Source organism: Ciconia boyciana, chromosome 1 (assembly GCF_034638445.1).
Source record: "Ciconia boyciana chromosome 1, ASM3463844v1, whole genome shotgun sequence".
Classification (NCBI taxonomy): Eukaryota; Metazoa; Chordata; class Aves; order Ciconiiformes; family Ciconiidae; genus Ciconia; species Ciconia boyciana.
This window is the reverse complement of record NC_132934.1, coordinates 51,285,907-51,310,265: the sequence shown is the minus strand read 5'-3', so window position 1 is coordinate 51,310,265 and position 24,359 is coordinate 51,285,907. Positions and strand designations below refer to the sequence as shown.

The 24,359-nt window shown below is 47.5% G+C and overlaps 1 long non-coding RNA gene across 1 annotated transcript; it reads left to right on the top strand.

Moving 5' to 3' along the window:
* The first annotated feature begins 2,146 nt into the window (after positions 1-2,146).
* Positions 2,147-16,718, top strand: LOC140661451 (uncharacterized). Its single transcript, XR_012045773.1, has 3 exons — positions 2,147-2,273; positions 9,542-9,779; positions 16,559-16,718. It is a non-coding gene; the product is annotated as an uncharacterized lncRNA (long non-coding RNA).
* The last annotated feature ends 7,641 nt before the right edge of the window (positions 16,719-24,359 follow it).

The window sequence follows — 24,359 nt, the reverse complement described above, 5'->3', positions numbered from 1 at the left end:
GTCCACAAGATCTTGGGATGTGTCGTGAGCAGCATTGTTAATGCAGAGGGTTGAGAAAGCAACTAGAAGAGAGGATCTTCTTCATTTGATTCTACATAAGAACATGGAAATGAAGGTGACCTGTACAAGTGTCACCATGATATGACATATCCTATAAGTCTTAGAAAAAGCAGGAAGAGAAAAGACCAAAGTAAAGAGAACGGACTTAAGAAAGCAGTCCTCAAAATACTCAGAGATCTAGCAGGCAAGATCAACATAGAAAACAAATGTCAGAGAGAAAGGATTGAGGGAAAGTGGAGAGTCCCTGAACGTTACAGTAAGGTCAAAAGCATGGTTTATCCCAGTGAGGAGAATGGCTAGAATTGAGCGTCAGATTGAGTGTCGAACTTGGATAAATCATGAGCCTAAAAAAATATCAACATTATAAGGGAACAGGGCAATTACAAGGCAATCAGCTTTTCTTCAATTCATAGAAAAATGCTGGAGCAAGAAATCAAAGCATTTGGGGCATCTAGAAGATAAAAACCAGATAAATGACACCTAACAAGGATCTGTCATGTAAAACTAATAGAATTTACTCTCTGTGGCAGGGCAACAGGTCTTGTTGGTTAGAAGGAGGAAGTTAATGGCACATACCTTTAGTTTATTAAGGCTTTCAACATGCCTTGCATGACATTCCCATGAATAAGCATGGAAAAAAGGAGTAGGTAAACGTTAGGAAGTATCATAACTGGTTAAAACCGTGTACTTGGAGAGTAGTGATCAACAGCTCATTCTCAAAATCGCAAAAAGTATCTGTTAAGGTTCAGTGGTGTCTGTACTGTGTCCAGCACTATTCAAGATTTTCAACAGTTACTTACATGAGAGAGCAGACATATGCTTTTTAATTATATGAATGACTAAACTGGGAGAAGCTGCAGTGATGACAGAGGACAAGATGGGAAGGTAGAACAATCTTGACAAATTGAAGAAATGGCTTGGAAGAAATAGGGTGCAACTGAAAAAGGATAAATTAAAAGTTTTAGTAATTAAATAGGAATAGCAAACTCTAGAAACATAGGAGGGGAATGACCGATTAATGCAGGGTAATGCAGCTTGGGGGTATAGAAGTCTGCAAATTCACTGCTAGTCAAGAATTCAGACACAAAATAGGCAACAGCTGTGTTATGATGGATACAAATGACCAGTCCATGAAATATGATGTAATTCTTTTGCTACATGTGGTGCTGGTAAGGTTGTGTCCCGTTTATGTCTCAGTGATTCAAGAAGGATTTGTCATCTACGGGTTGGTAGTGAGAAGGGTCAGAGGAATTTGGCTTAGTATGGAGGAGGCTCCAGTGAGAGATGACGAGTCCTTAAATATCTTATGGTGAGTTCTTAGACACACATAAGTCACTAAACATAAAAATAATTATTTCAATATGCAAAAGATAAGTCATAGGAAAGGAATAAACTCTTCTTGGTGTCTGCTGGGATTGGATAAAGAGTAATGTCAGGCATCACAGCAAAGAAGACAGGTTACTCATCAGGAAAATTTATGCAATAGTAAGGACTGTGCAGCACTGGAGCAGGCTGGCAAAGGGGGGCAGTGAAGTCTCCATCACTGGAGCTTTTCAAAAGGATTGGGCAAGCAACTGCCAAGAATTTCATGTGTTTAATTAATGTTTCTCTACTTCCTTCTTTGAATCACCCATAATTTTGTTACCTTACAACCCACCCTGATTTCCAAAACATTGATAAATGTAGTGAATAACACAGGCACCATGACAGGATCTTCTGCCTTTACCATTTTGTTATAATGAAAATAATCCTTTAGCCCTACCCACTGCTTTCTGCCTCCCGCACAATGTTCGGCTCATGATAATGCTCTGACTCTCACTTTTTCACTATTTAGCTGCTTGGGGTGAGACCTGACTAGATCCCTGTAGAAATCCAAACCACTTATTCTGTTTCCAGACATCTTATTCCTCCAGTTTCAATGATAGTTTCAACCAGTGCTGAGGTAGAAATGCGGCAATTAGTGATCATCTCCAGATTTTTCCTTGTGTGGGAGTAAATACTGGATAAGCTTGCCACGAAGTCCTCAGGCACACAAAAAGCTTCCTTTCTTTCAGCTCATCAGCCTCCTTGAGGAGTGGAGCACCTTCCCAGTCTTGGATATACTGTCTGAATGCAGCAACATACAACTTTTTCAGTTTGCTCCAACATCTCAGTTGTGATATTTCCTCAGCAGCTTCATCTCATCCTTAGGAACAGGACCAACATCATCAGTGGTAAAGACTTGCACCGAAAGATAACTTTACTTCTGAAAAATACCCTTGTCTTCCTTTAGTTCCTTCCTTCGGTCCCTGGTGCTCTCACAGCCCTGTGGATTCTTTCCTATGACTATCACTTCTGATAGACTTAAGGAAACATCTTTTTATCTTTACTACTTTTTTTAGCTATATTCCTTTCAAGCCTATGTTGATCCTTCTGATTTCCTGCTAATTTATCACCTACCATAATTTATAATCCTGTTTATTGCCCTCAGTAGGGTTAGATTTCCAAATGCTGAAGGACTGGCTCAAATTACCTCTTAAATCTTGCCACTTTGCATTCCTCTGCCCCGTCTGGTTCCCTTTTATTCAACCCTAGGCATATCTTTTGACACTACACAACTGTTTTGAGTAGGAAACTTTCTAGGGATTTTATTTTAATTTTAATTTTAAAGCCTTTTAAATTAACCTATTCATCTTATTTTTTAATGCTTACCAGAACCATGTCACTTTCCGGTGTTTTGTTTTCCCTTTGTGAGTATAATTATATCATTGTCTCTAATTATTGAATATTCAGTTGCTGTCATTTTCTTTGAATTAACTCCTGTGTGTTAATTAAGACTGAATGAGGAATAGCTTTCCCTCTGATGTGCAAGCTCTTGGCCTAGTTACTCTGAGATCTAACGCTTACATCCAAGAAACTGTCTCTCTAGGGTAGGTGCAAGCTGACCAAGCTGTGGGTAGGCTGATGAACCCCCCTGCCATTGCCTCTTCCCTGCTGCTGGGCTCATTTCTCCCTGCACTCACTTTCCTTCCTTTGATCTGGAGACATGCAATTTCCTATCAATGATTTCCTATCAGTGATTTTCCTATCAATCCGGCAATGCCATTTTTCTCTGCGTTCACGATGACATTAAAAGCTTCCCCTTTCTCTCCAAAGGCTGGCCATATCTGGGTTTTGCTCAGGTTGGTGATTTGTCAGTAACACCTATTGAGTTGTGTCTGCATCACCCACAGCTGTTAATTCCCCTCCTGGCCGAGGGAGCCTGCAGACCTTGGGCCGCAAGGACACGCTGGCCATGGCACGCTGCTGGGCAGGACGAAACCTCTGCTTCCCTCGTAAGCTCTGGAAAAGCTTCCATTTCCCACATCTGTCTTGCAGAGGGGAGGAGAGCCCATGTCCCAGGGGGTACAAGGACCTCTGTGGCAGGGTCCAGCCCTGGCGTAGGGGCGAGGAAGGACAGCGGCTCGACTCACAGCGTTTCACTTGGCCAACAAAGAGTCCTTCGGAGAAGCAGTTCACTGCTGTCAGTGGCGCTGGGGCTGCCTGGACCGGTGTGCCTCTATTTCAGTCCCGAGCAGGTGATGTGTCTCGTTAAGGGGAGAATATAGGTGACTATTAGTACTCTTCTTCTGCAGAGTTCTCATTTGGGGAGTTAATCTCATTAAACGCATCTGCAGCAGCCTGGGCAGTCGCAAACATCTGCTCAAGAGGCTGCCGTAATGAGGCGATGGCTTCTGCCCGCTCAGCTGCCACTAGCGTGGCCTCACGGCCGCACAGTGCCCATTACGCTCGTCAGCAACACACGTCCGTCTGTCTTTGTCAGGAACACGTTGCATAATGTTCGGCACTAATCAGGAGGATGCGCCGGGTGCATGGACACATAAACCCTCCCGGCGTCAGGTTACACGTTACACAGCTGTTTAAATTGTTGGGAGGCTTTCCCTTGGTGGTTCTTTTATATGGTTTATATGGTGTGAAGGGAGCATTACTCTTGAAGGGACTTAAAGATCTTGGCCCGGTTCGTCTGTGGTCTTTAAAGATCCCATGACACTGTTCGCAAGAGCTGGAGAATTAATCTCATTGTGCTGCTTAAATTTCAACAGGGAGAATTGTATTTTGCTTTTCTATCCTTTCTCTTTCTGTGCTCTGCTTTGTAGATTCAGGCATTATTAATACCTTTTACAGTATTTTAAACATACACTGTGTGTGGCACTGTGAATGGAAATCTGAGGGGTTAAACTCAAAGGAAAATCAGATCCTGAAGAGTTTATGTGCTGGGAGAAGATCATGGTAACAGGCAAGAGGCAGTGCTGGCAGCTAGCATATGGGCATTGTGAATATTGAGTAAGGAAGTACATCAAGTTAAAGTGCTGCTAAGTACATAAAATATTTTTTAATTCCGATATGGTTTTCAAAATACTTTTTTATTTTAAAAAATGAATATTTTCTTCAAAAGCTTATTTCTTTGACATTATGATGGAGTTTAGAGGACAACAGACCTCACGTCTGATGTAAATACAGAATACTGTGACTAGATGTCATAAAACAACTCAGTTTATGTCAGCGTAAATGAAAGCAGAATCTGTCCCACAGCAGGGCAGAGTGTGTTAGCTGGTCAGTTGTCTCACACGTGGGTTCTTTCTCAACATAAGAAACAATCAGGTGCCAAATTGTGGAAATAATTTGGCTTTGCGTAACAGGTACATAATATCCATTAAATAAAAGGTGACGAAATGAGGGGAAATGAAATGGAAAGAGTTCTTCAAAAATGCAGGAAGAAAAATGGGCAATGAGAAAGAAATAGCCTCAAAGACAGGACTTTAAAACCCTCAGTTAATTTCTAATAGCAGTCATAGGACATGCCTGAAGGTTTTCTACAGTAAGTAACAACTGTAATTCAATTACTGAGGACAGAAAGACTATCAACACCACAGACTGTGTCTGTCCCTAAAATGGGGACAGAAGTGGTGGTGCCTTCCAGACCAGACTCTAGTTGCTGTCTATGCCAGTCCTAACAACCACATTGTGCCCCAAATGGCACGTCCCAGAGGGCGCTTTCTTGCAGGCATGCCAGCCAGCAAGCCATGAGCTGCCTGCCACCCAACTCTCCTGCCCCGCAGTCCCCCAGCACGGGCTGCATCCCCGGCCGGGCGCTGCTCAGCCCCACGGCCCGCTCCCCACTGCTTTCTGCACGGCCAAGTTTGGGGAGCAGCATATAGCACCTCCCTTTACTACAGCAGACAAAGCAGGGGAGCGTAGGAGATGCATTTGGGCAGAAGCCTGCGTGCCAGGCCATGGTGCGTGGGGACCCAGCTACACCGAGCACGGCCACCAGCGTAAAGTGCCTTAAATTCAAACGGCATGTTCCCCCTGCTTCAGGAGAGACCGTGGTAGGAGCAGGGAGGTGGAATGCCAGAAATGTTATTGCTTCATGTCTAATAAGCAATAAATGGATTTTATTATTCGCATTAAATCATAACCCCTATGCTAGCTTTCAGAGCTGCTGCAATCTGAGGTAGCCAGTATATTAGATAATATTGTGTCATGGGGAAATATATGGCTTCCTGAGGTTCAAACTGCCAAATCACACCCAATTGCTATTGTTCAAAAATTGCATGAGTGTTATAACTGTAACAGATGACACGGGGAAGCTATGTTGAAGTGTTGCAGTCAAATATCATCAAGTATTAGTAACCGCACAGTGGGACCATTCTGATTTAACAGAAGCTGGAATTAAGTTTGGAGCTGTATATCCTGACTTCTCTTTGATTTAACATGGGCCATGACATATGTTGTTAGCTTCTTCTCTTCCAGGCTGTGCAGAGGAAGCCTTCAACCTAGTCAGTGGGTTAAAAATCTAGTACGATGCCACCACAGGAAAAACAGAAGATTTTAAGTGAAGAAGCCTATACTTGGGTATGGGTTTCAGGCTAAAGGCTGTTCTTTATTCGTAATCTAAACACACAAGACAAAGAATTATTCTAATACTTGTCCTACAGACCAGGGATAACATATACAGAGGCCATGTGGTTTGCTCAGGCTGACATGGGAACAGGGAAGGGAGCTGTGCATGCAGCTTCAAGACTGTATTTTCCTGCAGGAACCAGGCAAAGTCTTCAGAAACAAATACAGATACTCTTGTTCCCAACTTTTGCTTTGCAACTCCAGCTTCCCAATGCGCACATCTGACACGCGACAAGAGGTACATAATTGCTGGCACCCGATGGAGGGGAAGAGGGCCTGCAGCAGACTTATTTGTCAAATACAAGGGCATTTCCACTCAGAGTGAAAGAGAGAAAATATCAGTTCCCAAGCACTCGAAAGGAAACGAGGGATTATTCCAACATTTAGGAAACTTCCTTAGTTCACTGGAAAGATTTCACAACTATAAACCCGACACCTTCTTCGAGTCTTGCACAGCTCATAAGCCTTTCCTCTGGCCACGCAGGCCAACTCCTGCTTCTGCACAAACCCAGCTTGCTGGGGCTCTGGGGCTGCTCCAGCTCCCCTGCCAGCAGCCCCAGAGCCCGCGGGGGCGGTGACCAGCAAGGCACCTCAAAATTTAATGTTCCAGCACCGCCTGACATACCCAGCGACAGCGGCCACAGAACCGTGTTCAGGCTAAAATCGGCACTGAGATTTTCCGTGTGACGTGCTGTTTGCTCCCTTCTCCCCGAAACGGGGCAATTTAAAGTGATTGGATTGTTCCCTGTTAGAACCAGGCATTGCCTCCAGTCCCTTATCCCACCCTGTGAAAGCACAGGAGAACTATTGCCCCCCAGCACTGAAAGCGAGTCCTTTCCCCAGCTGTAAGCATTGACGGGACCCTTCCCTTGGCAGGGCCAGCAAGCCAGGACAGGTCTGGTTCTGGGCTAAACGTGCTGGACATGTGCCTTGCCACAATTTAAAAAACCCCACCATATCACTTTGGATACTTCTAAGCAGATTTTTCTCTAGCTTTATTCTAACAATTAAAGCATTAATGACTCCCCCAGTGTTTCCTGCAGGAGTCAGAAGACAGCCTTTGAAGCAGACTCCGTCTGTGCATTCAGGCTTTCCAGTCTCTGTATCATCTGATTTTGCTAAACGCATTTTCAAGTGAATGCTAAATACTACTAATTTTCATTTTCTCACAAGCACTGCAGGCAGACACAGCTGAGTGTTTGTAACTTTTCCATCGTACACAAACCAGAGATTATTAAAACCTTATTATCATACGTTTTGAAAAGCGCAGTTATTTCTTGATCTCCCCAAAACTGAAATGTTTATCCACAGCTGCTTTTAACAAAACCTGATTTGTGCACTTCACTGCATTTGAAAAATGTTTGCTCCAAATGAATATAAATTAAATGTAACTGTGAGGAGAAAATGGGCACTCACATGTCCTCTCTCCCACATACATACAAACACACACACAGAGAATTAGGAAACCAAAGGAGCCAATTTTCTGTAAATATTTTCATTTGCATTTCCTTGAGCCCTTGTGAATGCTGATAGAAATTCTATAAACTTTTGTCCAAGAAAAATTAAGTTCCAAATGATGGTACCCCCCCCCAACATACTCATACTCTGAATGCTAATAATGTTTGGTATTGTTTTTCATACCCTGTGCTTTGTAATCGAAGAAGAAAGCTAGGCTTTGTGACTCTGAGCACTGAAAGCATTTGGCTATCTGCTGCCAGTCATAGCAGCACTAATCCAAAATAATTCTATTACGTGCAGTTGTTTCACATTTACTCCATAATGTGGCCATTAATTTTACCATCAAGGAAGCTTACTCTCCTACTAGAGTTCAATTGATATTAGCAGACCGTTGACTGCACAAGGCTGTACATCAGTGCAAAGAAGTAAAATAATGAACTCCACACCGCAGAGGACTGGGAAGAGCACACATAATCAAATAATCAAAAAGCGTCCACACAACTAATGGCAGAAATCATTATCCTAAGGTTTCTTTATCTGATTAAAATGAATGCTCTCTATGTGATTTTACATAGGAAAATACTCTCCTAGACTGTTGTAAAACTGACTGGCGACCGGTCACCAGCGGTGTTCCTCAGGGTTCAGTTCTGGGGCCAGTCCTGTTTAATGTATTTATCAACGATCTGGATGCAGGAGTAGAATGCACCATTAGCAAGTTTGCTGATGATACTGAACTGGGAGGTGCTTTTGACTCTCGAGGGACAAGAGGCCTTGCAGAGGGATCTAGATAGGTTGGAGCATTGGGCTGTGATTAATGGGATGAAATTTAACAAGTCCAAATGCCAGATTCTGCACCTGGGACAGAGTAATGCCAGGCAGAAGTAGAAACTGGGAGAGGAGTGGCTGGAGAGCAGCCCTGCAGAAAGGGATCTGGGGGTGCTGGTCGCCAGCAGGCTCCATACGAGTCAGCAGTGTGCCCTGGCAGCCAGGAGGGCAAACCGCATCCTGGGCTGCATCACACACAGCATAACCAGCCGCTCAACAGAGGCCATTATCCCGCTGTATTCAGCGTTGGTGCGGCCTCACCTTGAGTGCTGCGTGCAGTTCTGGGCCCCACAATTTAAGAAGGATGTGATGGTCCTTGAATACATCCAAGAGGGCAACAAAGCTGGTGAAAGGGCTGGAAGGAATGTCCTCTGAGAAGCGGCTAACGACTTTGGGCTTGTCTGGTTTGGAGAAAAGGAGGCCAAGAGGTGACCTCATTGCTCTCTCCAGCTTCCTGAGGAGGGGAAGTGGAGAGGAAGGTGCTGAGCTCTTCTCCCCTGTATCCAGTGACAGGATGTGTGGGAATGGTTCAAACCTGCACCAGGGGAGGTTCAGACTTGACATTAGGAAGCATTTCTTTACCGACAGGGTGGTCAAACACTGCAACAGGCTTTCTGGAGAGGTCGTCGATGCCCCAAGCCTGTCAGTGTTTAAGAGGCACTTGGACAATGCCCTTAATAACACGCTTTAACTTTTGGTCACCCCTGAAGTGGTCAGGCAGTTGGACTACATGATCGTTGTAGGTCCCTTCCAACTGAAATAGGCTATTCTACTATTCTACTCCTATTCTATTCTATTCTATTCTATTCTATTCTATTCTATTCTATTCTAGCTCATTGCAGCCTCAGCAGAGGGGCAGCTGTGCCAGGGAGGGCTGACCTGGCCTGCAAGCCTGGGTGTGACAATTAGGAGGTGCTGCTGCGAGGAAGAGTCACCCAGCTGCTCTTCAGGACAGTACCTGTCCTGGCACGTATTTAGGGTTTCTAGCCTTATAAAGTGACACTTTTTTTTTTTCCTACAAACCTCTCCTTTTCCTCATGTAGAGAATCACATGTTCACATTTGTTTCAGTCCATCATATTTTGCATTTCCATTTGCCTTTGGCTTGAAGTGAAATCCAAATATGGAGCAATGCCCTCCATCTCCCTATTGTGGTCTAAATTTGTTTCATACATGGACCAAATCCTTGGATGTTAAAGACCCTGGGACACTGTGGTTAGAAATAAAACCTGACACACAGTTCATCTGGTTTGCAGTCATCACCCCCCAATGCCATGCTCAACAACGAGCCCTGGGGACCAGGATTTTGGCCTTGCTGACGATGCCCCAGCCTGCTGGGTAACGAGGTCGCCATCGCCGGTGATTGAACGAGCCGCGGTTTGGTAACGTGCTCTCTGCTCTCCGCGAAGCCATCAGCCAGAGCAGCACCGGCAGGTTGGAGATGTCAGGTGCTGCAGGAGCAGTGGGGGCATCTGACCAGCCCAAACCTACCTGGTAAGGGAAGAAACCCCCTTCAGATATCCAGCACTCCAGCTGTGTGCCAGCAGTCTGCATGTGGGACTAAGAACCAGCGGTATTTTAGGCTTGCTTTCACTAATTCATCACAAGGTCCTCCAGGTAGTGGTTTGCCTTCCTGCCTCAGGTTAGCTGTCCCTGCATGACCAAAAAACCCACTTTGGCCACCCCTTCCCTGCCTTGCAGCTCTGGAAACAGTTCTGCAGTTCAGATGGTCAGAGGGCTTAGCGATGAAAAGCCATTCGTGTTACTCAACCCTCTTCCAGGCTTCACTGACCTGATAACCTGAAGGGAACAGTAAGTTACAGAGGTTTTTACTACTTCGGCTAATGTGTGATGGTCCTCCTGGGTTATTTTTTACTAAGTTTGTTTTAAAAGCCCATGGTGGTGGGCTGCCTCACCTGCCAGACGTCAGGGCGGCAGGAACGGGCAATGCCCACACTGCCCAGCACCCTTCTTCCACCTCTCCTTGCAATTACTCATCCTCCCCCTGGTCCCCTCCTTTGCAGGCTCCTGCAAGGAGGCTTTATCGCACACCATTCCAACAATAAAAAATGAAGAGCCTTTCTTTTCATTTACTTCATGCACGATCAGGTTCAAAATTTCTTATTGTGTTTCGCAGAATCTTTTGTAACAGGGTTAGATATGGCCGTGTAGTAACAGCACCATAAATAAGTTATGACTTAAGGGCAATTTTTTAGAACACCTGCCAGTAATTTGTCATAGGTCAGGGTGACCTGCCCTTCCTGACCCACGCTGACTTCAGGCCATCAATATTATGGCCTTACAGCTTTACCTTTGTGCGCTGCAGCGTTTCCCCCCTCAGGTTGCATCAGACCTTTCAGTTTAGCTTCAAATCCACTGCTGACCTTAAGGGCCATTTTCAAAAATCACTTGAGCACCTGGGAACCTGAGAACTTACCTATGCTCATGCTCTTACTATTTTTACGTCTGTGTGCTCTTGATGGATTTTCAACTTTTGCAGCGACCTGTTAAGATGGGAGGAACATCCAAGCTCAAGATTCAGAGTTGCATCTCAGAAGCAGTGATTTGCAATAACCAATCTTAAGCCAGTAATTGCAGCAAAACCCCTAAAGACTGGGTATAGTTATACTGATATCAAAGTGCTAAAAATGGACTGTTTCGCTGTAGGACCAGCTAAACTAAGGTTTCCCAACTGAACTCTGCCCCTGCAAAAGCTTTTACTGACATAAACTTATATGAGGAAAGAAAAATCAAAACCATAGGAGATGCAATTATATCAGGAAAGCCTGCATTTCTTAAGGATTTCAGGCATATAATCTCTTTTGAAACAAATGAAAATTAAAGGTATTTAGGTGGCCATCACTTACAGATTTTAAAGCCTATTAGACACTTGCACATCTTTAAAGAGCTGGTTTTAGGATTATTTTTGGTCTCTTCTTGCTTTCATTTAAAGGCAATGGGACTGAAGTGGTGCTGAGGATTTCGCTGTAGCCTCTCTGCCGGACGGTGAAAATCTGCATGCCATTTTTGGCATCGGCTGCCTGATATCTGGCCCTCTTGGAATGAAAACATTGTTAGGTCACTGTCATCGGTGCTACCTAGTTCATTGGGTTGCCAAAAGCTGAACAATGCTCACAGTCAGTATGAATTAAAAAGAGGAAATCTCCAAGAACAGATGCAATTTCAACACCATTCAGTTTTTGCTGAATTACCAGCACTGAGAGTATACCAGAGGACACATTCGGTGTCATTCCTAGTCCCACCGGGAGGGCACATGCCCAGGAGGAAAAAGGGCAAAGCATCCCATCACATCCACATCCCTACACCCAGGGTCTCCAGCTGGCCCATGGTGCATGAACCTTGCAGGGTGGCTGCCGGAAGACACCCCAGGTGCCACATGGCCATGCTTGGGGAGGCCCCTCTGCACAGAGTGATGCCCCATGCCATGTGTGGGGCACAGCTCCATGCTGGGATGATCACCCCAAGCACCTTCCACTATTTGCAGGGACCCCTCTGCTACCCGGCAGGGGCTGCTGCCTCCTCTCCACCCCACAGGGCAGGGCTGAGCGGGGGTTTTTGGAAACCAGCTCCCATACTCCTCCAAACAAGCCCTGTGCAGGCAGGACCCCATGCTTTGGGGGAGACCAGTCCTAGAAATATCACCTCACTGCTCTTTGCTGCTCTTCCTAACAGCAGTCCTGATTTAGGGCTGCAGCTGGGCTGGGAGTCAGTTAAACACTTCTCATCATACTGTACGAGATGGGGATAGATTGTAAAGATGATCTCTGAATGAGTACACATGGCAAGTTTATAGCATCAAACGCTTCTCTTAGTGCTTCTGGCATGCAGACCTGCTGCGGAGGGTAGTCAGAGTTGCAACGCTCTTGCTGGAAAACCACATGTGCAACCGTAAGAGGTGCACACCCTCATTGACTAATGGGCAGAGCTTATAAATTATGCTGTGTATGGGAGTGGAAAGAGCTTTAGCAATTGAGAAATGGGTGGGGGGTGCCTGAGCATCCCCGTGGGCGCAGGTGGGGTTGGAGCTGTTGGAGCCCCGAAAGGAGACGGGGCTCAGGCTTCTTGAGAGGGATGGGAATGCTCCCACTGCCTGCCATGGCCAACAGCCTGGCTGTGGGCTGGGCAGGACAAAGGCAGGATGGCACCCAGGGCTTGACAAAAGCTCAGTCTTGGAAAACCAGTCCCCACCTTTGCTGGGGAAGGAGGCAGCAGGGATGTTTTGGGGCCAGGGGAAAGCATCACTAGCTTTGCCTCACTAGCACTAGCTTTAAATAGAGGAGCTTGCTGGGTGAAAGCATCAGTTTTTACCGATTTCCTAAAGGGAAAAAAAGTTTATTGCGATTTTGCATAACTGATGGTGTTATCTAAGAGGATAATTGTTGGGTTTAATAGCAAACATTCCTATTCTCCACACAGCCAGCAGGTTTTGGGAATGAATAGGGGATTCTTGTTCTAGCAGTTACCTCTGAGGGGTTCCAGCTCCTTCTCTGAGACACAGCTCGCTGCACGCTGCATCAGCTTGGGACTCCTGTGTCTCTCAAACGCAAACATGTTTCAAGACTCTCCCAAAGATCAGCAAGCCCACAAGGCAGCGGTTGTGATCCTCACCCTCTCCTGTGTTTATTTTTCATCAATATGGATTATTTATTTGGTTGTGGTGAGGCCCACTGTATAGGAAAGTCTAGAGACCACCCCAAAGTAGGATACAAGACAGTCAACATGGGCTTTTGTTCCAAAAACTCAGGTGGCCCTTCGAGCCCTCTCTTGGCCCTTGCTACCTCCATAGGCACAACCAAGGGGTGGCACTTTGCTACCACCATGCTGAGACCCAAACCAGCCCCGTCTGGGTGAAAGCAGAGTCAGGAAGGAAGGTAAATAAAAAGGCAGCAGTGGAACAAGAGAACAGGGCTATGCACTAGCAGCCCCAGCGTGTATTAGGTTGCACACCTGCTCCAGCTGAAGTGTGTCAGATGAGCAGGTGAGGACAGACTCCCGCTCCTCTACCAGTGTGCCACGGGTGCAAGCCAGCTTGGGATCCATCCTGTGTTAGCACAGCACTGACCGCAACGTATTAAGCTGGCAGGAGCGAAGCGACATGCTATTATGGTAGCAGGGCTTTGGGATGAGGACTCACTTGCATCTGTTTGCTCCTGACTGCGCAGACGTGCTCTGGGGGGACCACTCTGTGGGGTGAACTTTGCTTTTCTGCAGTTTCCTGTTCTCTTGTCATTGTGTCTTGACAGCTTTCACAGAAGCACTGCGGATTTCCCTCCTCCACCTGCAGCCTTGAGCATGTGTAGCCGGCTTGCCAGGCTGGCTCACCTGGTTGTTATTTTTTCCATAAGCTACCTTTTTTCCTTGTACCATTGCAAAAGCTGGATGGGAGCACAAACTTTTGTCTTCTTGCTTGATAAGGCTATCAAAACAGCTGTGTCCCCTTCCCGGTGACAAGGAGCATGGGCAGGCTCCTTGCCGAGCGCATGTGGGAACAGGCAGTAAGTGCTATAAAAAGCCTTTGTGCACGGCAGCTTCACATCTTCACCGGCATGTATAAATGCTGTCTTAAATTATCGGCCATACAGGTGTCTGCAAAGTTGGTGCAGGACCCTTGAACGTGAAAAGGCCTCTGGACAAGTGCTTTGGCTTTGCAAAGTTGCTGCAACCTACAGCTTACCTGGGGAAAGGGTCAGCCACTGCAGGTGCAAGCGACCAGGCAGCTGGAGCCCAGCATGTTCCCCTGCATGGTCTGCGTGGGTCTGTAGGGTCTGTCCATACATAGGGCTGTGGGGAGAGAAGGTGCAGCCCCTGCTCAGCAGGAGGAAGGACTGTGAGCGAGCGAGACACAAAGAGCCATCTGAGCACAGAGTTTGCGAAAACTTCCTACCTTCTCTGTATGTGTGTCTTGTTTGCTAAGGGAGCAGTTACTGCCTTTTCCTCATGTGTTGTCTCTGTCTATCTTGTTTTAATTTCTCTTTATCCATAACAAAGCAAAGAAAGACTTCATTGTGCTGTGTTTACTGAAGCTAGGTACCTGTTTCAGTGAGTAAAGGTACAGATTTTGTAATTCCAGGATAAGTAAGCAGCAACTCAACCAGTGTGAGCAATGGAAGAGAGAAACACAAGAAACCTGTTGGTGGGGACCTCTGCATAAGCGAGGGGAAGGAACAGGTATTCTGGCTGTCAATAGTTTGAAATAGGAAGATACCATCTTCTTGGGCCACAAAACGTGAAAATCTGAAGGGGTAGAAAACCAGAAAAAACACCATGTATTTTTCAGATAGGGTTCCTGTGATTTTCTGTGCCCATTTGTGGTACGACGTGTACATATGCACACCACTCTCAATAATATAATTTCACAAGCAAATCACTCTGGTAATGTGTTCCTTCAAAAATCAGGCAGCAATGGCTTCAGGAGGCTCAGGAGTTGCCTCCAGCAGCCATCTCAGCACATCTTCTGTGTCAAGCAGGAGGCGGTGAGGCAGGCGGTGTGCCTGGACGGGCACTCGGTGCTGGGTCCCCGGGCAGGATGCATGCTCCCCGTGCCGCCTGCCTTGCTCCAGCACTGCCCACAGCCACCTCGTGCAGAGGGTGGGTGGGCAGCCGGCGTGAGACGTCACATCACAGCATCTGCTGGGGCCCTTACGCTGCTCCGAAGCACCAAGGGCTATAAAGCGCAGAGAAAGCTTGAAGCCATTGCCCAGGGTTTTACCCCTGAAGCCTCCTGTGAGATCAAGCTCTCATTCCAGACTCAGACCTAGTCAGATGTGAGATGACAAACATTGAAATGAGTCTCAGATCTGAAGCACTTCTTTTTCTCGTTGACAGCATTCAAATCTCTCTGGTTTTAGGCCAAGGTTGTTTTTAAAAAAACCACCTTTTTATTATTAGCACATGTCTGCAATTCTTTCTAAGAGACTTCAAACAGAAAATTCTTATGTGAGTGTACCAGAAGACAACTGAGTTTCAAAATTACCCTTCAAGCTGACCACAAAAAAAAGCAGAAAGAGAAAGGAAATCAGGAAGACAAAAATGAGCCCTTGTTACGTGAACAGGCATGAGGTTGCCATTTGCGCTGCAGTTCTTGGCTCTTACGTGAGCCCAGTATATTCCAGCCGCGCCTTCGACCCAAGCGTTATTTGATTAGGAAACTTGAATTAAGTGGCTACTATTTAAAAAGTAGCCTACCAGACTAAACTATGGGATTTTCATTAAGGCACTTCCTTACAAGGAACAGTAAAGGGCACTGGGAACAGGAGCTGTTTAGTGGATTAGCTCCCAGGCGGGAGCCAGGTCTTTGAAGAGGCATCAGCTGGAGGTCCCCTGGTCTTGCCCTCTGCCCACCCGTGGGCTGCGCAAGCCTACCCACGCGCTGCTTCCATGCTGCACCGCCACACAGGCAGGAGTGTTTTGGAGAAGGAGTTCTGGCCACACCTGCTGCTGTTCTTGCTGGCCCACATGCAGCGCAGGCAAGTCTGGTCTTGAGAGCAGCCCTTCAGCAGCTTGCACCAGCCCGTGTAGACATAACCATGACAGCCCAGAAAGGAGCAGCAGTGCAGAGAGATGTGTCCTCTTTAACAGAAGCAAGGAAAACTGCTGGTGTGCATGAAGAGGACCTCTTTGAGGCAGGTAGACCTAGAGGACTTCATGAACATCACAGTCTGTGTGAAGAAGGGTAAAAAATTACATCCGTGGTCTACAAGATAGGGTGTACAGGTGATTTGCTGTCAACAGTAGCTAGGCAGAGGTGTCTGGAAAATAGCAAACTGTGCTAACAGGAGATGAATAGATAGCCCTCTGACTCAAGGCAGGGCCTATGGGCAGTTGCTGCTTGGTGGGGAGGAGACGAGGAGTGGAAGATTAGCATAAAGGTTGTTAGAGGCATGCGTTGTTCCAGGTGCAGCAGAGTGGAGGACATGTCGCTTCCTTGGGGATTTGTGTTCTCTGTCCCTTCCTTCGGCCACCTTTGTCCCCTTGCGCCACAGCGAATCTAGTTCCCATCTTCAAGCTCCAATGACTACCCCCTACTACAAGATTTTCAATTCCTCCAGCATCTGCTAGATTCCTCACTACCCTCACACCCTTATTGCCTATCTGTATCAACTCCTTTCAATGTCCCTCAGTTGCGACCTGGAAAGAAGGCAGCACGTACTATGCTGTATAGAGCTATGCAGGTTAGATCAAATAATTGCTCCACTGTGTAGAAGCTTTCCTCTCAGAAGGGCCATGACTTTGGGTCTCCTTCCTCTCCACAGCTGCCTGTTATCACAAGACTTGCAGGATCATTGAGATTTCTACCTCACTGCCAAATATGGTGGAATTTAGTCAACCTGGTCAACTCTGTGAAGAAGGGGCTGACAGACACATAGGAACAGCACAATTGCATAAATGAAATTACCTTAGGAAATCAGTCTACAAAAGAACTCACTGCTAGACATAAAATGAAATAAAGAGCTTTCATTTGCAAAGAATTTGCAGTCTGGCATTTGTGGTTTTCTGCAGGGAAGACTCTGATAAAGGTTTGAATTCCAATCAGGGGTGGAGGCAGAATAAAAGAATTAGTCTCCTCCTTTAACGGATGGGAAAAATCAAACTAGCTACCCCAGCAGACTTGTACAAGGAAACAATTTTCACATCTGTGCTCAAATAATAGTGATACAGTCCATTTCTGTAGTATACATCAGTTAAGGATCTCAAAGTGCCTTAGAGCTCATTGAGCACGCCTACCTCCACTTACAATGCACCGTCTTTTGAGAGATACACAAAAACCGTTTTGCACAAGAGCTGGCAGGAAACATGGAAGACATCCATATTACATCTTTCCTAAATGGCGATTGATAGATATACTAAGGGTAATGTGTTGTACGGTCAAGACAAAGGCTTGGGACACGGGTGTTACACTTTGCGGGTTGCCTCTCTTGACCTAGCTAGATATGCCTACGCATCATTTAGGCTGCTTAAAGAGCAATCCCATGGTGCCCATAAGGATTTGGCAATGTAAAGTCACCAGATGGCAGAACTGAGGACTGAAATCCAGGATTTTTTGGTGGTGACCAAAAGTTCGTCTCCCACGATGGCTGTTTCATCACTCATGGGACATGAGTTGCTGATGTCAGTGCAGTTCTCAGAGAATAAGTGATCAAATTACCAGCACTGTCACCAAGGTCAGTACAATTAGTTTTCGTGGTGGTTGCTTCAGAAATTAGCCCAAGGGTCGTCTCGAGCCTTTTCCCACTTACAATCTCATTGGCTTAAATCTAAGCCAGACCAAAACCTGGAGAGTCCTGGAGGGCGGATCTTCCTGTACCCTTAGGAAATGGCTGCTGAAAGAAGTACAATAGCAGGCAGCCACCAATGCTGATTTTCATCAGTCCAGCCTCAGCCTTGCTCCAGCTATATCTAAGCGGTCACACCTCATGATCTCTGTGCGTGACTCTCACGGCTGCCTTCTGCCTCACGCTGCCCCGCTCAGAGACCCCTCATACGTGCCCAGTGCAGGGCTGCTGTTCTGCCCAGCTTGGACCTATGCTGGTGCCAGACACAGCCTCCTCCGGCACACCTGCCCTGGAGAGCCGCAGAGAGACATGGAGTGGGGCTGCCCCAGGGGGAGGCCCATGCTCCAGCACGCTCCCCAGCCTCAGCCTTTAGGTACCAGCGCTCCTGCCCTACATGATCCAGTACACCATGTGCACCCAACAGCTATCTACAGCTCCTTTTGGTGGTAGTGAAAGGGGTTGTGGGCAGTTTTAATCAGCATAGTCTTCCCAAAAATCAGCACAGGCCTCTTCATATACTCATGGGTTAAGCTACTAGTCTTCTATTTTGATCATGCTTTTGCAAGAGAATTATGCTGTTACTGTTCAGGAAAGTTTCCTATAATAGCTTAATTTCATGCTCATGACTGTGGCACATGAATGGCAGCCTCCACAATAAATTGCAATAGCTTTGCAAACCCCATTAAGCTTTTGTCCATCGCAGGGCTTATTTCCCTTTGTCACTGGCACAGGCACGTTGATGACTGTCTTAACAGAGCTGAGATCTATCTATACACCTTGCAGCATTCATACTTTGATCGGCACTTTGTTTTTCAGCTGGTTTTACTTTATTTACTACCACTGGTTTCCAAACTCCTCTAAGCTCCTGGTTATACTCTTCCAAAATTTATCCCCATTCATAGTGCCACATGTAAACCTCTGTATTATCCAAATAATATCTGCAGTTGCTACTCTAACGGCACCTCGAGCACTCAGTACTTGAAGTGTTTGCAAGTGATCTGCTTTATTCTGTGTCCAGCTTAAACTGCTTGCACATAGCAACTAAAAGAGTTTCCAAGTGTCTCTGTCTGGGAAAGTTGGCCTTCAAAACTACAGTCCCTTGTGCTGCAAGGCTGTTCATTGCATTGCTAATGCAATAAGAATGAAGCCCTATGGAGAACAAGAAGGCTTGAAATCTCCTTGTGTTCAAAAGAGGGTCCCCAGGGTCTAACTCCTGCTCTTCCATGACATTTCAGCTCTCTGATTCTCACTTGCAGGTGCTAAAGCTCAAGGCTGGGTCCACAATGGATAGCCAGCAACTGGGCAATGCAAGAACAAGGGGTGGGGGCAAGACTTGGAGACAACTCAGATATAACGGTGCAAACTGATACTCACAACGAAGCCTCCTTACCAGGAAAACTAGAAGAACAAGTGCTAAATGCAACCCTTGCTAGCAGATACCATGGTGGGTGAGTTAGAGTCGCCCAGAAGGACACTGGCAAGTCAGCCAGGAGATGCTCGTGGGTCTGTTCATTCATTTAGTAAAGAAAGGAACTCAGCCCCTCTTTTAAAAGAACAATAAATTTAATAATGATATTTTTAAAACCCCAGAATCAGAGTGGCATAGCTAATGATGCAATGAAGTGAGAACTGTCAGCTGTGACAAATGACTCTGCTGCAGACAACCCATTGATGAAAAGCTGTCCGTGTAGATAAATTCCTTTATAGAGCCCAGACACTCAGGTGGTGGCCTTTTCCAGCACCTCCATTTTATACATGAGTTTCCTAGCATTCCTCCCTCCCCTGCCAGTCCCCTCTGCCTTGTGTTGAAAGCGTCGACATGTAAAATGGACTTAGCATCAAGCTCTGGCGCTCTTTGGAATCGCTACAACAAATTACAAATGATGCGATCTCATGGTATGAAATGAATAATCTCTGCAAACGGCATGGCGTACTGGCCTGTTTGCTGCATTAGTCAGACACACGCTTTGGTTCAGCAAAGTGCTGCCAAAAATTCTGACCACACCCAGAAAGAAACATGAAAATATTCCTCCCAGGAAAACAGAAAGCTTATTTTAGCTAATTTTTGAAATGAGATGGTGGCCAGCTAACTGGATTTGACACAGAAAGAGAAAAAAAAAAAAAGGCAGTATAGACCTCCTTCCTCACAAAGGAATTATAAATCATTCATAGAGTGTTTTAATTACTGGGCCATTACAAAAATGCAGACAAATGCTGGGTGTGCGTGAGCATATTACAAGTGCATGTGTGAATTTATGGGTGAAAGTGTGCATAGATCCTAGACAAGTGCTGTGCATATCATTAATGGCCCCTTCGAGGGTTTCAGAATATAAGAATGTGAAAAAAAAAAAAAGAAGAAAAAACAGATCCCTGTTAGGTCAAACACAGATCTGGCCAGCCCAGTGCCCTGACTCGGAGAGTCGCCAGTAACAGATGCTTTGGAAAGAATATAAGAAAGCAAGCAAATATAGAGCGATCCTACACTTCCAACAGTCAAGCAGAGGCTGTGGGGACTTTCTAAGCTGGAGGCTACATCTGGAGCCCAGTTTTTAATAGCCGCGGAGATGCTTACTGCTCAGGTGGTCTCCCTGAACGCCGGGGAGCTTCGCCTTGTAAAGAGTGACTGAGGAACGGCCCCGAGGGCTGAACTCGGCTGCTGCAGAAAGAGCTACCACCTGCCCCCGCTTCTCCAGGGAGCCCCCACTTCGGGGCATAATCAGTCCTGGGTTTCTTTGCTGAGACAGCCAACAAAAGTTATTATAATTAATATAAATTGTGGTGATGGACTCCCTAATTCTGCTCAGAGAGGTTATTATACAGCTATTAGACTGCAACAAAATGTGGCCACTACTGATCTGGGCTGGTTTGAATTAATGACCCAGAAATGAAAGACTCTATATCCTATTAACAGTCTGCCAAGCCATGCCAGATCTCATTACTTTGGTTTATTTGTAACCCGTCAGGAAGGACCCAATGCAAATCCAGATCTGGAGTCGATCCAGAGCAACTCCAAAAGGCACCTCTACAATCTCTCACACGGCAGAGCCGTGTCTGCCCAGTTTCACCCAGCAGTGGGGAAATGTTCATTTCCACGGGGTTTTGTTCACCCAGATGCATGCCGGAGGACAGCGGTGGAAAGGGACCAGTGAGACGCGAAGAGGGACTCGGACCCCCACTTTGGAAAAGCCGTCTGCTGCACCGATACCACATTGCGATGTGTAAATAGAAAACAATTACCTTAAATTTCAACTCTGGTCTGTGCGTGACCCTGGTTTGTACTTCGCTGGTTCCAGCTGGCAAAAGAGGGGTGGGTTTGGCAATGGCAGGGGTGCAGGTCACGGCGTGCGCTGCGGGGACAGGCCCCAGCAGGTACCCCCCGTCGCCTATGACTTGCAACCCCTCTCCCTGCCCGAGTATCGGAGACGGTGGGACCCTCCAGCTGGCACAGGGCCACCATGGCAGGACCTTCCCAGGGCACGTTTCAACCCGCTCCCCACCCTACCACCCACGCAACTGTTGGTGCAGGGAGTGAAACCTCGGTACCGCAGCGATAACTTCAGGTTATCGTGTTAATTCCAGCAATAAAGCGATAAGGGAATACCAAGAATACCATGCTGGGAGGGAGTTATGATTGTGGGGGCCTGTGCCGGTCTTGGCAGCTGATGCTAGTGATTGCCTAGGGAATAGCCCAGGTAGGTTGTGTGCTGGGCTGACAGCCCAGGTGCATGCAGCACTGCAGGTTTTCCTATCTGCTTACTGCTGGAGACTGCAAGTAAGGATAAGCATACAAGTGAGCTGAGTTGATCCACACAAAAAAAATCACCCCTTCCCTCCCCGTCATTCCCACCTGATGTGAAAGGAAGAGGAGAAGGGGGAGAAAACGCAGCCCCCTGCCCCGGCCCCCACGGCCCCCGCTCCTGAAAGAGCCGCTGCGACAGCATCATCCATCTCGGCGTCTGACTGCAGCCTTGATCCAGTCCAGGCTTTCTGCAGATCCCTACTGGAAGGAAGCCATTTTTCTTGAGTGTATTTCCAAGAAACAGTTGACAGGCTTGGCACAGCTATTCCTGGAAATGTTCAATAGGTCATCTTCTGGAAGAGAGTGCTGACTGATGGAATTGAACAGATCTTGTTCTGCACGCCGCACGCCGCTCGCTCCCTCTCTCACGACAGCTTGGCGTTCACCTTCGCACCGTGCCCGGACCCCCGCCGCCTTGGCATCCCCCCCGCCCCAGCTTCAGCGGTGCACCGGCCTTGCACCCAACCCGCTCTGCACCAAAGCAGCCTGCAGGATTCGGGGTGCTGCGAGCCCTATTTCCCTCCTGGCAGCACCGCCGTGGTTGTCCTGCGCTGCCAGAACAATTGCTGCGTGAAGGCGAACGGCCCCAGACTGTAAATTACAGTGCTGCCCCTTTGCACACGCGTGCCAGCACAGTGGAAATCCTGTGCACGTACACACACACGCGCGTGCATGTGGCGGCCGGGAGCGTGGTAATGCAGGCTGTCCGACCGCGCTGTCCCCGCTTGTCCCTGGCCGTCCCACTGAGCTGAGGCATATGCTGGAGACAGGCTTTTAGCTTTTGCAGCGTGTTGCTGTTTGCCAGCAGGGAGGAAGCGCAGGGTGAAGTCATGCTAGGAGAAAGTTGCTTAAGGTGAGGCACGCCGGCGAGGAAAAAAACCAAAGATCCATGTTGGGTGGTTTCTTCAGCGCTTCTCCTGCCTTTAACCTGTTCCTGGTTGTAATTGCCCTGGCGAGATCTATTTCCTTCGCTGATTTTGGGGCGGATCCTGGCACCTCGTGCTAACCGAGGAAAAGGTCTTGGACAGTGATCCCAGCCCAGCCAGAGCCAGGGCAGGTCAGGATGCCTCGCTGGCACTCCCACCCAGGGCGAGGAAGTGCTGCCGTGTGCCGGGACGGCCCCGACGGTGGCAGCGAGGAGGGTCTGCAAGCACGGGCAGCCGTCCAGCCTCCCCAGCCTCTGTTTACCAGCCTCAGCATGTGGAGAGTGCCAGGGGTTGTGCCCTCAGGGCACCAGCCAGGGAAGAAAGTTGCTCCGTTTTAGAAAAGCACACAAGTTTGCTCCCCACAAAGTGCCATAGCCCAGCTCTGCAGTGTCCCACCCCAGCCTGGCTGCAGAGGAGATCTCAGGTCCCCCCCTGCGTCTTAGCTCCAGGGTCGGTCTTGCCCTCCTGCCCACAACAGGTATTTTCTCCCCATGTTCAGAGAGATTTAGCATGGCTGGCTGGGTTTAATTCTGGCCTAGATAGCTCCTTATCACGTTAAAGGATCTTTGCTTCTGTATCAGCACAGCTCAGCAGGTACGTGCTGATACCACCACCAGCAGCCACATAATGCTCCCTGCCCCATCCCACAAAAGGAGCACGAGCAGGGCTTGTCTTCGTGTCCCTCCCCAGCAGCGTGAGGTGGATAAGGGCTGGGAGGGACAACCGAGGTACTTAGCTGGGATGTGGTGCAAAGAGCCGCCCTTGCCTCTGCGTTCGGGCTGCGGCGATTCTGCAGGATAAATACTGTCTCTGCCCTGAGTCCCATGAGCTTTTTCCTTCTCTTCTGCAGCCTGTGAATGCAGCTGTTCACTAGAATGATTTTTAAGTAACACTCTGCAGGTTCTGTGTTGTCCCCCTTCAACTCTATCCACAAATAATGTCCTTGCTCTCTGCCAGGAATTAAATTTCATCCATATCTGTAAAAACATCAAGACAAAACACACTCGGCTCAAACAGTTGCCAGAGCTGGCACCAGACCCACTGGGTCCCCAGGCAGAGGCTCAGAGAAGCCTTCCCTTTCCCCCTCTCACACCATGGATGCATTGCATTGCTGGTTGATTTCCTCCTTATTGCCCCCTCCTTGATTCCCAGTGGCCTGGAGCTCATCTTCTCTAGGCTGTGGGTTCCTAAAACTAGTTTAGCATACAACTGCAGAGGTATTTTAAGACAGGAAAAAATAAGGACTGGAAGGTACTCCCTGTGCTAGCAATGCAAACAGGGGTGAACACGCAATGGACCCTCGGTCCCTGCACCCCTGGAGCATACCCACTTCACATCTTCCCACTCGCTCTTAGATGTTGCAAGTCTTCCCCATTTGGAAAATGCAAAGCATTTTTTCAGGGAGAAAGTAAAATCACTGCCCCTGTTTACCGGTGAGCGGAGAGGTCTGAAGGGGAGCTACACTGAGCCCACAGCCACCAGGGCACGCAGGCCACCGACTCCAAACTGGAAGCCCCTCAAGGAGGACCATGGCACTCATGGCTGTTCACCCCATTACAAACACAGGAACCAACCGTGAAGTTTAGTCCAAAACAAGGACTTTCCCCAGAGCTGGGGGAAGATATGAAATGAAAGGTCCATTTTAGAGAAACTCTTTCAAAGGGAGAAAGTTGTAACCCTTCTGAGAACAGAAACATGCCTTTACTCTTTAGGCTTTACTCTCTACCTTCAAAGCGTGGGACTGAGGAACGCTTCTCCCATAGACACCCTCTTACGCGTGGGTGTGGGTGCCTGCCGCAGCACGCTGGGATGAGAGCCGTGCCCGCGGCTTCCCTCCCTCCTTCCCTTGCCCCAGCCCCTGTGGGTCCTCTCATCTGCTGAAGATAACCCCAGGCACGCACGCACCGTAGACCTACTGCCGTATTTCTCTAAATTGAGCTTGCTGTGGGATGCACCTGCTCTGTAACATTGATAGAGCTGTGTTTTTCCAAATCTATGCCTTCTAGTCCTTTTTTTATGCATTAATAAACAACTCAAATCATCATTTGTTACCAAC